Here is a 14,751-nt window from a genome sequence, read left to right on the forward strand (position 1 = left end):
TTTGATATGTGGATGTACTAATCCCCAGGGAAGGTTAAGGCTGCCAGTAGGAAATGTTGAACAGTCACTAATACCCATCACAAAGCAATGCCACCGACTTTTAAAAAGCATCTTTAAGTTCACTGAGGACTCTGCTTTCAATATGGCACTGACAACACATGGCCCTGGATATACGTAGGAGGCACTGCTGATGGTGCTCTGTGTGAAAGAATGGGAGTTAAACACACAGGACCTCTTTCTAGCAGCTTTCCAAGGTACCAGGCTGTTTTCACTAATGATGCAAAATTTCTGCACCTGCTTCTCTCTACAGCTGCAAATTGTATGCCTAAATAGTGCAGATTTGAGGCCATCCCATTTTTGCTTGCATCTAAAGGCAGGCACTCAGAGGCTTCCCTCAGGTGCCCACAGTGATGCCTGGTGCCTGGCAATCAGGGGAGCAGCTGCACTGCCAGGCACAGTTGCCGAGGCTGCTGTCAGGGACACAGAGACTTTGTGGTGTGCTGCACACAGCTGGAATGTGGCCATGGATGGATACACAGTATTTAAGAAGGATGGGTGGAGAAGAGCTGGGGGTGTTATGCTTTACATTAAGGACCTCCTTGACAAATGCAGTGCCCCAATATCAAGCTGGAGACAGACCTGCTGAGGGTTTCTGGGTCAAGATCACAGCAAGGAGCAACCTGGGGGATGTTGTGTTAGATGAGGACTACAGACCGCAGACTAGGAGGAGGCAGGGGCTGAAGCCTCTGACTTCACTGGGGAATCAGCCTTACTGGGGATTTCAGCTCCCTGGTTGTCTGCTGGAAGGGCAGCACAACACTGGGCGGGCAGCCCAGGATGTTCTTAGAGTGCAATTGTAACATTTTCCTGGCACAAGAGCAGGGCAGTCATGACTGATTTTTTCATGCTGGCTTGGCTTTCTGCTGAGGAGCAGGGAAGAAGTGAGGATGAGAGGTGTCACAGAGCACTGCTCAGGCTGTAGGTGGTTTGTCACAGGCTGCAGCAGTCATGAGGTGACAGATGTAGCAGAGCCAGGAAGGTGAGCCACAAGACTCTGGGTGAGCAGATTGACTTATTCAGGAAATAGCCTGTGGGAAGCAGCTGTGAAGGGGAAAAGTCCCCAGAAGAGCTAATTGGTTTTTAGAGAGAACTTACTGCGAGCTCATGCATGAACTATACCATTGTGCAGGAGCACAATGGAAGCTTCAGCTGACAGCCTGTGGGCTAGGCAAGGACTGTCAGGTGAACTACAATACAGACAGGGAATATGCAGGAAGCAGGAGAAAAAAGCACTGCTTAGGTACTGAGGAGAAAAATCAGGGAAGCTAAAGCCCAGCTGGAACTAAAATTAATGAGAGACATAAAGGGTAGTAAGGTAAAAAGAGATAGATTGGGTATAACATGGGTCCACAGGTGGATGGGAGAGACAACACAGTGAAGGTTGAAGTAATCAGCAGCTTTTTTGCACTGGTTGGCACACGTGAATCATGCTGTCTGGTCTTTGCACATATCAGCACGGGGGGAACAGAAGGGCAGTGGGAAAGCAGCAGTTAGGGAGCACTGAGATGTCTCATGGGCATTCAAACCCATGGAATCAGGCAGTGGTCACTCCAGAGCATCGACATTGCTGGCCAGCAAGGTCACTGTCTCTCATCTACAGAAAATCATGGCAAGCAGGAGAGGCCCTGCTGACTGCAAGAAGGTTAATGTTACATTTATTTTTAAAGGCAAGACAAAATGCAGAGAACTGTAGGTCAGCCTGAGTGATTCTTGGACAGGTCATTCTTTCTTACTCCCTGGACATTTACCTGAGGGAGCACAGGGGTGTGCTGGATAAGAAGACAGCTTTGCCCTCCGTACAAAAGGTGTTTGTACATCACCAAGAGCACATGTGGCATGAGTAGTGCTGGGACTACACTGGACGAAGGTGTGAGACAGAAAGCCACAACTTCTGCAGCCATGTTCATACTGCCTGCTGGGAATGGTCCCAGGAGCAAGGACCAAATCCTGGTCCCAGGATTTGGTTCAGGTTTTGTTGGTTGCTCCAAAACAGAGACTGAAGTGATGTACAATTTTGCACTTACACCTTTTATGGATCAGTACTCGACTTCTCTCACTAGTGCTACTTTGTTTAGCGGAGCAGAAGAGCTTCTCTGCTGACCATGCAGGCAGTTGTAGCTCCTGCCTCAACACTTCTGCTTACATTGCCTATGTCAATACCCACCTTGACATAGGCAACTGGGCATGCTGCCTGTACTAAAGCATTTACTACAGAAAATTATGTCCCTGAGGGGCACAGTCCCACGTGTAACACCAACATAAATGTGAGGTCTTGAATTATAGAATGCAACATGGTATTGTCAATAGAGACTAAGGCACTTTTTGTATAATGTGTTAATATGAAGTAGATGAGGTAAAAAAGGATGGTGTAGCATTCAGTCTCCTCTAAGACATTAACAGTGCAGTTTAGGATACGTGAAGCTTCTAGCTGTGACAGTAACACGCGTAGGTGACATTAAGTGAGCAGCTAACACAGGAATGGCAGGTACCCACTGTTAAATGAAAGTACAGGTATCCTCAATATGTCCTAGCGGAGCACAGCCAAACAGCCCACAGGGAGGCGTGTAAGTGTACAGGTTTGGGGAGTAACAATACATTAAGGACTGCATCTTGAGTTGTGCAATGACACTGGTATTCTTCACGAGACCATGAGAATGTAAACATATTAAGAAAGTGTGAAAAGTTTGGCTATACTGAAATGTGTGTGCTTACTCTCAACACTGAAGACTATTAAACTTACATTTTTGTTGCAAATCTGCACCTGTATGCTAATCTTTGTGATAGTTTGATTTCAGAGGGAAATACCTAATAAGTGGGAAATTAAGTAGTCTATATTTTTCTAATGGTAAACAGGTGGACCTTCTCTAAATGAACAAGAACTATTCAAGGAATGCAATTTGGTGAATATATTTACCACTGTTATCAGATACAGTTCTGTGAATAATGGAGTGGGTACTTCTTAGGACCAATGGCAAGTGAGAAAGAATCATCATTGTACCATCTTTTGTCTTACATTCATCTCTCCAAAACTGGCAGTTAGAGAATTTTGCATTGATAGCACTATTGTAGATAACATAGTGTAAGAGTGAGAGGGAAAAAAAATAAAAAGAAACAGGAGAGGTTAAAAATGGCAGAGGAAGAAAAAAAATCTTGAAGTACAGTAGGAAGAAGTCAGAATAAAAAAAAAAGAAACAGATAGGCCTGTCAGCTTCTGGAAACTTTAAAGTAGTGAAGATGGAAAAAAAGAGAGACAGGAGAAAAAAGACATGGTGAGTAAACAGGTAGAAATCTAAGTTTTAGACACTGATTCCAGCTGAGTTGGGTTAGGTCAAGAGAGTCAATCAATAAGCAGCTGCTCTTGAGGCAAAAAACTCTGAAGATCAATGGCATTTGAAGAAAAAGAAGAGGAATAAATAACCAATTGTTTGTGGTACAATCCCTCTCTCTACTTCCTCTTGCTGTTAGGATTGGCATTGCTTTAAAAGCCCAACACCATGTGTTTGTAATCTGATGGTGAAGCTGTGTATCAAAGAGCTTCTAGGCTGGTATTAGGAAAATCTGCTGAGGAGCAGGACAGATATTTTCTAAGTTTCTTTGCAGGGACACACAGTCCAGATGGGTGGTTTTTACATCTGCCTCCAAGTGTTAGCCCCACATCCAGGCCTACAGGGGATTTTCCAGTAGGATCTCTCCCAAGCCTTTCTGTGAGTCGGGCCCTTTGTGAGGCACAATACAGCTGCTTTTGCTCTCTAGTGCTGTGCTCCACTGTGAGGCAGGGACAAGGGAATGGAACCTTCTACTTGGAACCTTCTTTCTCTAAACATCAGCAGCCTTCACCAACTTAGATAATAGCTTTCATCAGGAGCAGCATTTACTAGTACCCTCCCAGCTTGAGAGTTCAACCCATGCCTGAAGGCTGAAATTGCTGGAGGTTACACGCTGGAGGATACAGGCTGGCCCAGCACCCACATGTCTTCTTTTTGAAGCCAATGCAGAGCACATGGGAGCAGATCAACTATCCTAGTGGCCATTTGTAGGTAAAGACTTAGATGCTTTTGCACCACCCCTTAATGTGGGTGCAAGGTTCAGAGCCCATTGGAAAGGGGCAGCCCACCTGACCTGTGCACATGATGCAGATCCCTCCATCCTGGGCCTCCTACCTGCCCTTTCCAGCCCTTTCTTGCCACTGGAAGAGGGTAGGGAACCACCAAACTAGGCTTGGGTTTCTGCAACCATTGTCATGGGACACAGAGATGAAGACAGCTGTGAGCTGGGCTCTGACTCCTCTACAGGGATCAGCCTTCTCATGAGAAATGGCTTTCCTCAGCTGCAGCTTCCTTCCAGCCAGATGCACTTTGGTCCCTGCGGACTGCTCTGTCTGAAGCTCTCGACACAGAAATTACCTCTCTGACAAAGCCATTCCTCCTGTTCTCCAAGCAGCACATTTTGCATGAACCAGTGTGCTGACAAATTCTGTTTGAACAGGAAATATTACTTCAGCGTCACAATGGTCTTTCTATTTTCCTTAATAAGCTTGCTGTGTGTATTACATTGTGTTTTGGGGCCAGCAGAGCCTCAAAACACTGTTAGGTTTTTGAGCAAATAGCAATATTAGAAAACAGATCCTGGTCTGAAAGTTTGTCATTTAAGCAAAAACAGAGATAGGGAAAATGGAGTTTGCGGTTATGTTAGCTAAACTGTCCTCCTTGTTCCCCACCAGGGAAATAGAAGGGAAATTCTATTCTAGGCTGTGAGATGGATTATTTTTTACAGGCATGCTGATTCCTCAAATTCATTCATGAAAAATGATCGGGGAAGAGAGGCACAACATTGCAGCACTGCAAATTACACTGGAACTTTCTGTAGTACTAATGCATCAGTGCCTGTCATTTGAAATTTCTGCATCAATTATTTGGGAATTACATGAATGGACAAAAAAAGTCATGTTTAGTCATCAAATACTCATAACTGATTTGGGTAATAGGGTTCAACAACAGACATGAAGAAAGTATCTGAGACCTAGGATAAGAGAGAGGATGAGAGGATCCCCATGGGTGTGGGAATTCTCCAAGGAAAAGAATTACTAATGAAAGAAAACAAACCTTTTAAAGTAGACCACTGATTTGTTGTATGGGGGAGGACTTCAAACAAGCAATGTTCTTTCCTCACAGGTATTACATTGTCTGTGGTCATCAAATCTGCTACTGTCAGCCTCTTCCTGACAATGATGCTTGGAACACAAGCATCATTAGACTCAGAGGAAAGATGTTCAGGACTGGTAACCTGGGATGGGACCTGACTCTATACCCTATTACATTGGGTAGACAGTTGGAGCTCTTCTGGGAGATGATTCTAGGTGCTGAGATGCCTGTGTGGGTACGCGGCTCTCTAGGAACCTCTGTTCTCACACAGCATTAAGAATCAACACCCTGTTCTAGCTTTATTTTCTAATTGGTCACCTTGGTGTGTTGGACCATTGATTTAAGGTCTCTTCATTGATGAAAGGGATGAACTCTCCATTCTAGAGAGACTTTGACCTACCCCACAAATGAATTTATGAAAAGCACCAAAACAGACCTGTTGCACAGGAGCAATGCCTGCTTGAGGACTTTCTGGACTGGGGCATACTCACACCAGGTTCATCTTCTGAGCAGCTGAGAATCTCTCACCAGTCTCTGTTAAAAACTTTTTTCTCTGTCACTTTTGCCTCCTGAAAATTTTTGTCTCTTTTTAAAAATCTCAAAACAGACAGCTGATTGGCCTGAAGTTGTGTTGGGTAAGGTTTGGGTTGGATATGAGGAGAAGGTTTTTCACCCAGAGGGTGGCTGGGCCCTGGAACAGGCTTCCCAGGGCAGTGGTCACAGCACCAGCCTGACAGAGTTCAAGAAGTGTTTGGACAATGCTCTCAGCACATGGGGTGACTCTTGCGGTGTCCTGTGCAGGGCCAGGAGTTGGACTCGATAATCCTTGAGGGTCTGTTCCAACTCAGCTCATTGTGTGACTTTCTATCCAGCAATGATCATCTCTCCTGAGTTCAAAGCAACGACCTAGCTGGTCTTCTCCATCCTAAGATTTTAGGGATGGGGTATGTGCTTACTGACATGGTCAAATCAACATATTTTCTATAATTTTCTATTTGGAAAAAATTACTGACATTTTCAGGAAAAATCGAGACTGAGACAAATGACAAACTGGTCTAACAGTTATAGCCATGTTTTATTTCCAATGGGCAGCACTGAACAGCTTTAACTGGCATCTGAAGAAGTGAGAGTACATCTGCAGCACATCCTGCAGCTTTGAGTACATATATCTGAACTAGAGCAGGGCACACCCTGCCACCTGAGCACAGAGCCCTACTCAGGCTAATTTGTCCTTCAGACAGAAGCTTTGACAATGTTGTGCTGAACACCACATTAATGAAGGCAGCTTGAATAGGCAATCCAGGTACCACTTAATCTCTAGATATTTAGTAGCATGCCTGCACTGGTTCTTGTCTTGTGTCCTTCCATTTATGGCATTTCATGTAAGCCACTCAACACATCCCAACTTCAGATAAGCAACATGAGATATCTTCAATTAATAATCTTTGCCTGAAAATAGTAACAGTGGGTCCTCAAATTTCCCTGTGCCAGAGGAGTAATTTATTAATTCCTTTTTATTCAGTCATGAGAAATGTTGTGGCCCCAAACTGTCTATATTTGATGAACCAGAGTAAAACAATTGCACAGGGGATTACATCTGTTGTAAGCAGTGGTGTTACAACTGTGAACTGCCACACCAGATGTGTTCTGCAGCAGGAATTCATCCTGGGGACTGATAATTTTAAAAATCAACCTAGAAGTCACAATTGCTTTAATTACTTATTGCTTCAATTACTACTTATATGTATTTAAAGGTTTAGATTTGCTCATACCTGCTATCCTGCAGGAAAAAAGCCCTGGGCTTTTCAACAAGGCTTGTAAATGTTCAGAAATATATTTGGATACGATAATGGGCCAAAGAAGATACTGCATTAAAGGAAAGTATTAAATTTTTCATAAGGTAAGCATTCACCAAAGAAAACTAAAAATGAAGGCATTATATTTATTCTGTGAGAAAAGTTCTAGCAACAGATCCATGGGGAAGGGGAAACCAGGCTGGAGGGTGAGAGCAAGGCAGGCACAGAAAGGAACATCATAGCCAAGGGTGCTGTCCCCCAGTACTTGAGGAAGATGAGTAAAGTAGCTTGAGTGACAGTAACCACAGTCAGCCAAGGATCCAGAGCGTCGATCCACCAGTTTAAGTAGGACAATCACGTCAGCAGTCCAGGGTCAGGATCAGTTCCAGAGCCAGTAACCAAGACAGCCAAGAGTCACTGATAGCTAGACAAGTTCATGATAACGGTGCTGATCCAAGGTCATGACCAGAAGTGCAGATTGACAGGGGACATGGAGTGGCTGTGACATAGCTCAGGCACAAACAAGGGCAGGGGCCTGAGCTGAAATGCAGGTCCAGACTGCAGGAGCTGCTGCTCACAGCTTTCTCACACAACTCACCTAAACACAATTAACTTGAACTAAGGTTACACAGAGGCACCAAACTTGAGCACAGGCAGACAACCCAGCAGTGGTGAGGGTGCTCAAGGCCTGAGTACAAAAAGAACAAGATAAAAAAAAAAGTAACTGGTGTGTTTTATGCCCCACTTGTCATATATTCTCAAATATAACTGAAAAAAGAGCCACTCAAACATCCTTCAGATGGGACTCAAAGCACCACGACTGAGAAGGAAGCAACAAGTGGAGATAGTTTTTTGTAATTCAAGTGCACATTCCTTTAGCCGTAGCATGTGGTAGGATCCTTTTGGCTTTTCCTAACAGAAGCCAGCTGTAAAGGCATCAGATAGATTCTCGAGGGTGACCTAAATGCATTCTTGCTGTTATGGTCTGGTGTCCGAACCTACCTGTTGCACTAAAATCTATCACTGAAGTTCATGTGACAAGTGGTATTAAATTTACCACCAGTTTTGATTAAAAAGAAGGCTATGTCTCAATGAAAGTCAATCTCTTTTGGGACTGGCTTTACCTGAACAAAATGATACAGGCCAAATATAAACTTAACTATCCTTCAGCATCCTAGGCTAGTAAAACAAACACAAAAATGTGCCAGCAGTTTTATTAGCTAAGTTCTAGAAACTGTTTTATAAGAGATTTTGAATGTGTAAACTGCTATAGACCTTGTGTCCTACCATCCATTACTTTCAAGGCTTGAAAAACAGCAACACCAATTTGAAGAAAAATGGTTAGGAAGTTTTGACTGTAAGAGGTAACATTCTTTCTGGCTAATAATGTTGACACTTAAGTATTACTAATCTTTAACAGCATTTTCTTTCCTGATTCAATATAAGAATATGGCATTTACAGCTGCTATTTTGCTATCAACATCTGCCATATGGAGATTCTGACTTTTAAAAAGAAAACGAACCTAGTGTATGCCAGATACTGGGATGAATGAAAAAGCATTAAAAGCAGATTAAAAATTGCAATATATGAAGAATAAGTGGCAGGTGATGTAACTAGCTAAAAAATGCCATGCAAATTCTGAAATTTTATTTACACATAATGAATTTGTAATGCATAGCCGCATGACTTTCAAGTCAAGTTCAACTTCTGGAAGCCATGTGCAGGTGTGGTGGGTTAACTGAGCATTTTTAATTACAGAACACACAGACAAATGCCAGAGGGGGCAATTCTGCTCTTTTAGACTTCCTTGCACTGAGCAGGCAAAAGAATTTTAAAATTGATAGAATACAATAATTTTTTAGAAATCTGTCTAATCTCATTTTAAGTCCCTGGACAGTGCACGCATGTCAGAAAATTTACCTCACATGTGGAAATCTTCTTTTTACAAAATTACAGCTTCCTGCTGGAAATTTCACCTGCAAGCTATTATGTCTTTTTCTAAAACACTGAGAAGTTTATGATTTCTCATTCCCACATGTAAGCATTTTTATGACATTATCAATCACCTTCAAAGCTGAAAAATCACTTTTCTTACAATTTATATTGAAAGATTTATTTTAAATGTCTTCTTTTTTCTGCCTTTAATTATTTCTGGCAATGACACAATTTTCAGTTTATACACAAGGATGTATTTCTTAAGTATAAATATTTTTCCTCTACTTACATTTCTGTATGAAGATGACACTGAAAACATGTTGGGAGGCAGCATAGCCAAGAAATTGTGAATAGGTGTGTACCTTTATAAGTGTTTTACAATAATATTTAGCTGTGAAGTAAAGTAGTGAAAACATGAGGATCAAGCAGCTCTAAATAGATATTCTTGAGCATCTATTCAGCAGTTTGAATGTCCTATTGAAAAAACAGAGCATGCTCATGACACTGAATATCTAACTGTGATACCCAGTAAGAGGCACCTGATACCTTTCTCTGTGTGCTTCACTTCACCATTTAAAATAGTTGTTTTCAATGAAAGGCTAAAAAAGAAACAACTGAGTTCAGGGCAATATTTTTGTTACCAGGAATCAGCACTAAGATTTGAAGCATTGAACCTCTACCGCCACAACTGCCAGCCTTCAAAACCAGCTGTGCTGGCTGGTTGTTAACACAGGGACTCAGTATGGAGCCCTGGCTACTCCCAGGGGCTGGAGTGAGACTCAAGACAGTGTCCAAGGGCAGTCAGACAACAAGCTTAGGGCCTGCTTCTAAGTTTGGCTTGGCTTTGGGACTAAGAAGAAGGTGCTACACCTATGATCTATACCTTTTCCCTTAAAGAAGACCTGTACTACACTGTATAATTTTCCTTCACCTCATTCAGTACAGCTGTTGTGGCTGCTGGGCTCAGAATCAGGGATGCTGAGCTCTTGTGTGAAATGCAGCATTCCTATGCAGTTGCTAAAATTATCATAAGGAATAAAAGGAAAAGAATGGAAATAGCAATTACCAGCTTACAGTTCCCCAAATGCTGATCAGAATTCTGTGGAATGCAGAAGAGACACTCCTGTGCATTTCCCCTCCTGGACATCAAAACCCTGTGACAAACTGAATAATTATGAGGATTTCTGAAAGAAAAGGAGCAACAGCCTTAGAACTTAAATCTATTGCTGGTACTGATCTTCCCATCTTCACTCTTCTTCCTCCACCTTCCTTAATAAATGCTTTAAAGCATTCAGAGTTTGAACATACAGAGCATTACATTTACACTGATGTCGTTAGGATTATCTTCGTTACAGCCAGAACTGCAGCGAAGGATCCCTGGAAGCAAGCTTTCAGACACCAGAGAACATTACCCACAGGATCAAAAGCACCTTCATGGTACATAAATCCTCCTCCTAACCCCCTAGAGGAGACTTTAGAGTGTGTTCATAAGGCAGAGATCTGGCTCTTGCAGACAAGCTGAGGGATCTATTTCAAATCATAGGACTTTTGTAAGGCAACCTCCTGTTTCAATCTCTTTTATAGCAGGTAATTTCTAACTTACTGCTTTGAAGAATGGTTTATCAAACAATTCAAACAAGATGATTTCACAGAGGAACACCCTCTGTCTGGTTTGCATTCTCTCCAGCTGTTCAGAGCTAGCACTTTGCTGAACTTACAGTTTACATGCTTTGTAACCTTGCTCAGCTTCTTTCAGGCAGCTATTAGTGACAATTAGTCCTTGTCAGCCTCAGGCATAAACCCAACACCTGCCATGCACCCAGATGCTTCCTTGTGCCTTTGCAGGCATTTCTACCTTCTGCATGGCTCTGACAGACACAAATACTGTTCACATCACATAGATACAAAAATATCACAGGAAATAAAATAGCCTCTCAAGTAACATGATTTGTAGTTTGTGAATAGTAAACTACACGAAGAGAAAAACCAAGTGTAAAAAAAAAAGCCATGTTTCTTCTCCCATTTTCAAGTTAATATTTTTCTTCAAGGGAGAAAAGCATTGAAAGGAAACCTTCATGAGCATTGCTTCCTCTTAAGTATGCCCGCCAAGATATGGATTGTCTATTTCACCCCAAAATCATATGTTGCCTTCTAAGTCCTTCCTCTTCTGAACACTGGGAGTACAGAGAAATAGAAGCAATAAGGTGCAAGTGCCTTGTGGAAACCCAGGAAGACTGCTGGTGACAGGAGGGCATGGCCTGAAGATCTTACGGGAGCAGTACCTGATCCCCTACGGGCAAATGTCCTGTGGAGGCCTTGCTGGTGACACATGGAGTACATCAGCCAGGTATCTTCATCCCTGGGCTTCAGGGTCTGGGTCTCCCACTGGATGCTCCTATATGCTTTTCCTTTGTAATACAGCTTCCAAGACCCAAACCTGCCTGGTCTTTTGCCATTTGCTGTATTAATAGGACCATTTCTATGGAAGGGACCCTATGAAAGCAAAAACTGGTTTGATGTAGGGTTGGAAATGTCTCTGCAAAGAAGTGTATATTCTAGCTTTGCACTAATATAGCTGTAGGAATAAAATGTTTTTCAGAATAAAATTTTCAAAATTATTTGTAGATAAATGTTAATGAAAATCTTGCAGCAGTGACCAAGTACCTTTAGGTTTCAGTTTCTGGTCATGTAAACTATTTCAGCCTTACTGATAGCTTCTCAAAATACAGAAGTTTCAAAAGCAATTTATATTAAAGTGAATTTCTAATTTAGAAAACAGCCTATGATGTAAAGGAATTAAACATTTCATTAAAGAAAAATATGGAAATCAGAATAAATTGTGAGATTCGATGTACAGTCAAATATTCATTGCCAGAAATAAGAAATTCCCTCCCTACCCAGCAGTGTGAACAACACCAGGCAAGAGCCACCACAAGCAGGATTCTGGGGAGTCTTTCCTTGCACCCCTGTGACTGTGCCAGCATAATCCATGGGCAATCATTATGGCCACCAAGCCCTTCTCCAGATAGGGTGGTTACCTCTGGTTGGCAGGAGTAAATCCTATTTGCAACTTTCCAAAAGGAGCATTAATTCCTATGCTGGAGTCAGGGAATTCCAGGGGTCTTTTCTTATTTCACTTCTGGGGAGCGTCCTTAAAGACATGGCCTCAAGATTGGGAAGATGCCAAAGGAAAATGCCTGGGACAGGGATTTGCACATTGCAGCACTGAACAGCTGATGATGCAGTTTGTCTTCTGAACCCAGAAGGGCAGTAGAGCAAAACAGAGGGCACCATTCTGCCTCCATGCAAAGCCCTGCCAAGGTCTCATCTCAAGCACAATTTGCAGCCCCACTCTCCACACATCAGGAAGGAAATAGCAGAGAGAGGGAAGAAGCACAGAAGGACAACTTGAATGATATCAGGGAGAGATCAGCTGCTTTGCAAGGAGAACTAAAAATGCTGAGAGGGCATACAAGCTTACAAAATCACAAAGCAGAGGAAAAGTTATGTGCACAAGTTTTCCACCAAATCCTTCAAGTATCAGAACTAAAGATCACTCACTGAAAATAGAAGGGGATCAATTTAAAATGTATAAACTGCTTTTTTTTTCCCCATGGGTTGTAGCGAACTTGTGGAATCTGTTGCCACAGAAAGCTGTAGAGGCAAAATGTTCAAGTAGGTGTTTTATCAGATGCTGAAGGAACAGACCAGGACTTTCCCCTCCAGCATCCCTCATACAATGAATGTGGATAGTAGAGGATAACAAGTGGAATGGATGGCAGAAAGCAGCTAGATTTGTGTTTTCTCCCTCAACAGCATTTTAAATTTTCACCATCAGAGATTGGTCTCACACCACAGGACATTTCTTGAACTCTGGGAAACCCAATGAAATTTGCAGCCGGCTTCAACTGATTCCTACACAGCACCCAAAACCAGCGCTTGTTCTACAAAACATTACTTTTTGGTTTTTTAGTACCTGAGAAAATACTTTATTGGGGCAGAGAGCAAGTCCTCAAATAGTTGTTTGTGGCTTTCTTAAACTCAACAGTATTTGGAGTTATTATACCAAGAAAGTTCATCTGTAAAACAAGAAAAACAGACTCAGATGACATTCAGGGTTGCCTCCTCTGCTCAAGACATATCAATGGTGAAAGGTATATTAATCCCATTGTGAAATACATAGTAGCAATATCACCCCAAGTATACTATCTGGCATTGCCTTCTCCTCATCTCAGTTTTCTGCACCAGTTTCTCTTTCACCTCTTTTGTTTAAGAAAGTAGCTGACATGATCTTTCAACCAAGTCTATTCCTTCGGAGCTGTAAGTAAAGGCTTAGACACAATTTGAACCTTATGTTCTCAGTCCTATGCCCTGAAATTGCTCTTTCATCATCCAGTAGGGTTTAGTTTTGTTTTATTTTTTGTTATTTTAAAATTCTTTCTCTTACTCTGCTTTTTAGTAGTTGTTTCTACTTTTCCAGCCTTGGTAGACACAGGTCCCAGGCTTGTCAGTTCAAAATAACTAGACTGTCTGTACCACTACAGAAACTCCTTCACTTTTCCCTTCCATCTGATCCTGCCATGATGCTTTCTTATAGCCCTCTCCCAGCTACATGTCTCCCTGGATGAACCACAGGCTGAAGCCAGAAGCCTCTATTAGTATTCCAGGTCTGGTGCTCATTTGCCTCAGCAGTGATTAACTTAGCCTAATTCAACCATATTTGCAAGTTTATAAGTACAGCTCACACTCTGAGGCCTCTCCTTTGTGCCCAGAGACCTGCCTGGCTTTTTGACTGAATGTAGAGTCAGTGAAATATATTTATAAACAATGTAGCATATTATAAATGTATTTTATATTTAACTGAATTTATATTTTACTCACTTTCTGTGAGTTTCTCTCACTATCTTTTATAAATATCCTAAAATACACATGACATAAAAGGTAATAGAAAGAGAGACAAAGGAAAATTAATGTCTCAAATAAAATTTAAAGACACAGAATGCAAATCTTTAATTCTATCTTATTATTTATTTCAAACTGCCCATGAGGTCTACCCAGCTTGCCTATATTATTAGTCCTCACTGAAAAAGTTGTTTTCTATTGGTACTATGGTGGCCCCATCTGCAAACCCATCTTTGGAATGAACATTAATAACCATTATGAAAGCAAGTGATCTTAGTCATTCTCAGAGCTACTTGGAACTGTGGAGATTAAATATGATATTTACTAAAGTAGTATGTCTTTCTTTCCTTTAAGCTAGATGTCGGAAGGAAAGTTTAATTCTCCAGTTGACTAACCTAATTAGAACATTATTAAAATTTCATAGTACATGAACCAAGAGATGGACCCAAGTCCTGACAGAGCAATGCTTGGTGTTACGAGCAGTCTTGTTCTCCATATTTGGAGCCCCATGTGCTTTCCATACTATGAAACCAACCCAGTAAGTGATACAACTTCTGCAAGGTGTTTTTGGTAATAACATTCTCTTAATCCAATTATTTTATATTTACACAGTTCAATACAATTTGTCACATATTAGGAACTGGCTAAGAGAAAGCCTTTATTTTATGTTTTATTTTAATCACATGACATCTAAGAATATCAGATATGAATAAGTAACTTGAAGCAGGAGAAACTGCCATGCAGGCAGCAAACCCTTTTTAAAAAGCTAGTTGCCTGATGAGATGGTGATCAGCTTTTCAGAAGTTTAAGTTAAAATTACAAACTTAAGAAACCCCAAAACCAGAATCTCTCATTACCTACTGTAATGCACAGTCATAGCCTGAGCTAGTTTAAGTGCTCAGGAATTATGCCTCCA

This window comes from Vidua chalybeata, chromosome 5 (assembly GCF_026979565.1).
Source record: "Vidua chalybeata isolate OUT-0048 chromosome 5, bVidCha1 merged haplotype, whole genome shotgun sequence".
Taxonomy (NCBI): domain Eukaryota; kingdom Metazoa; phylum Chordata; class Aves; order Passeriformes; family Viduidae; genus Vidua; species Vidua chalybeata.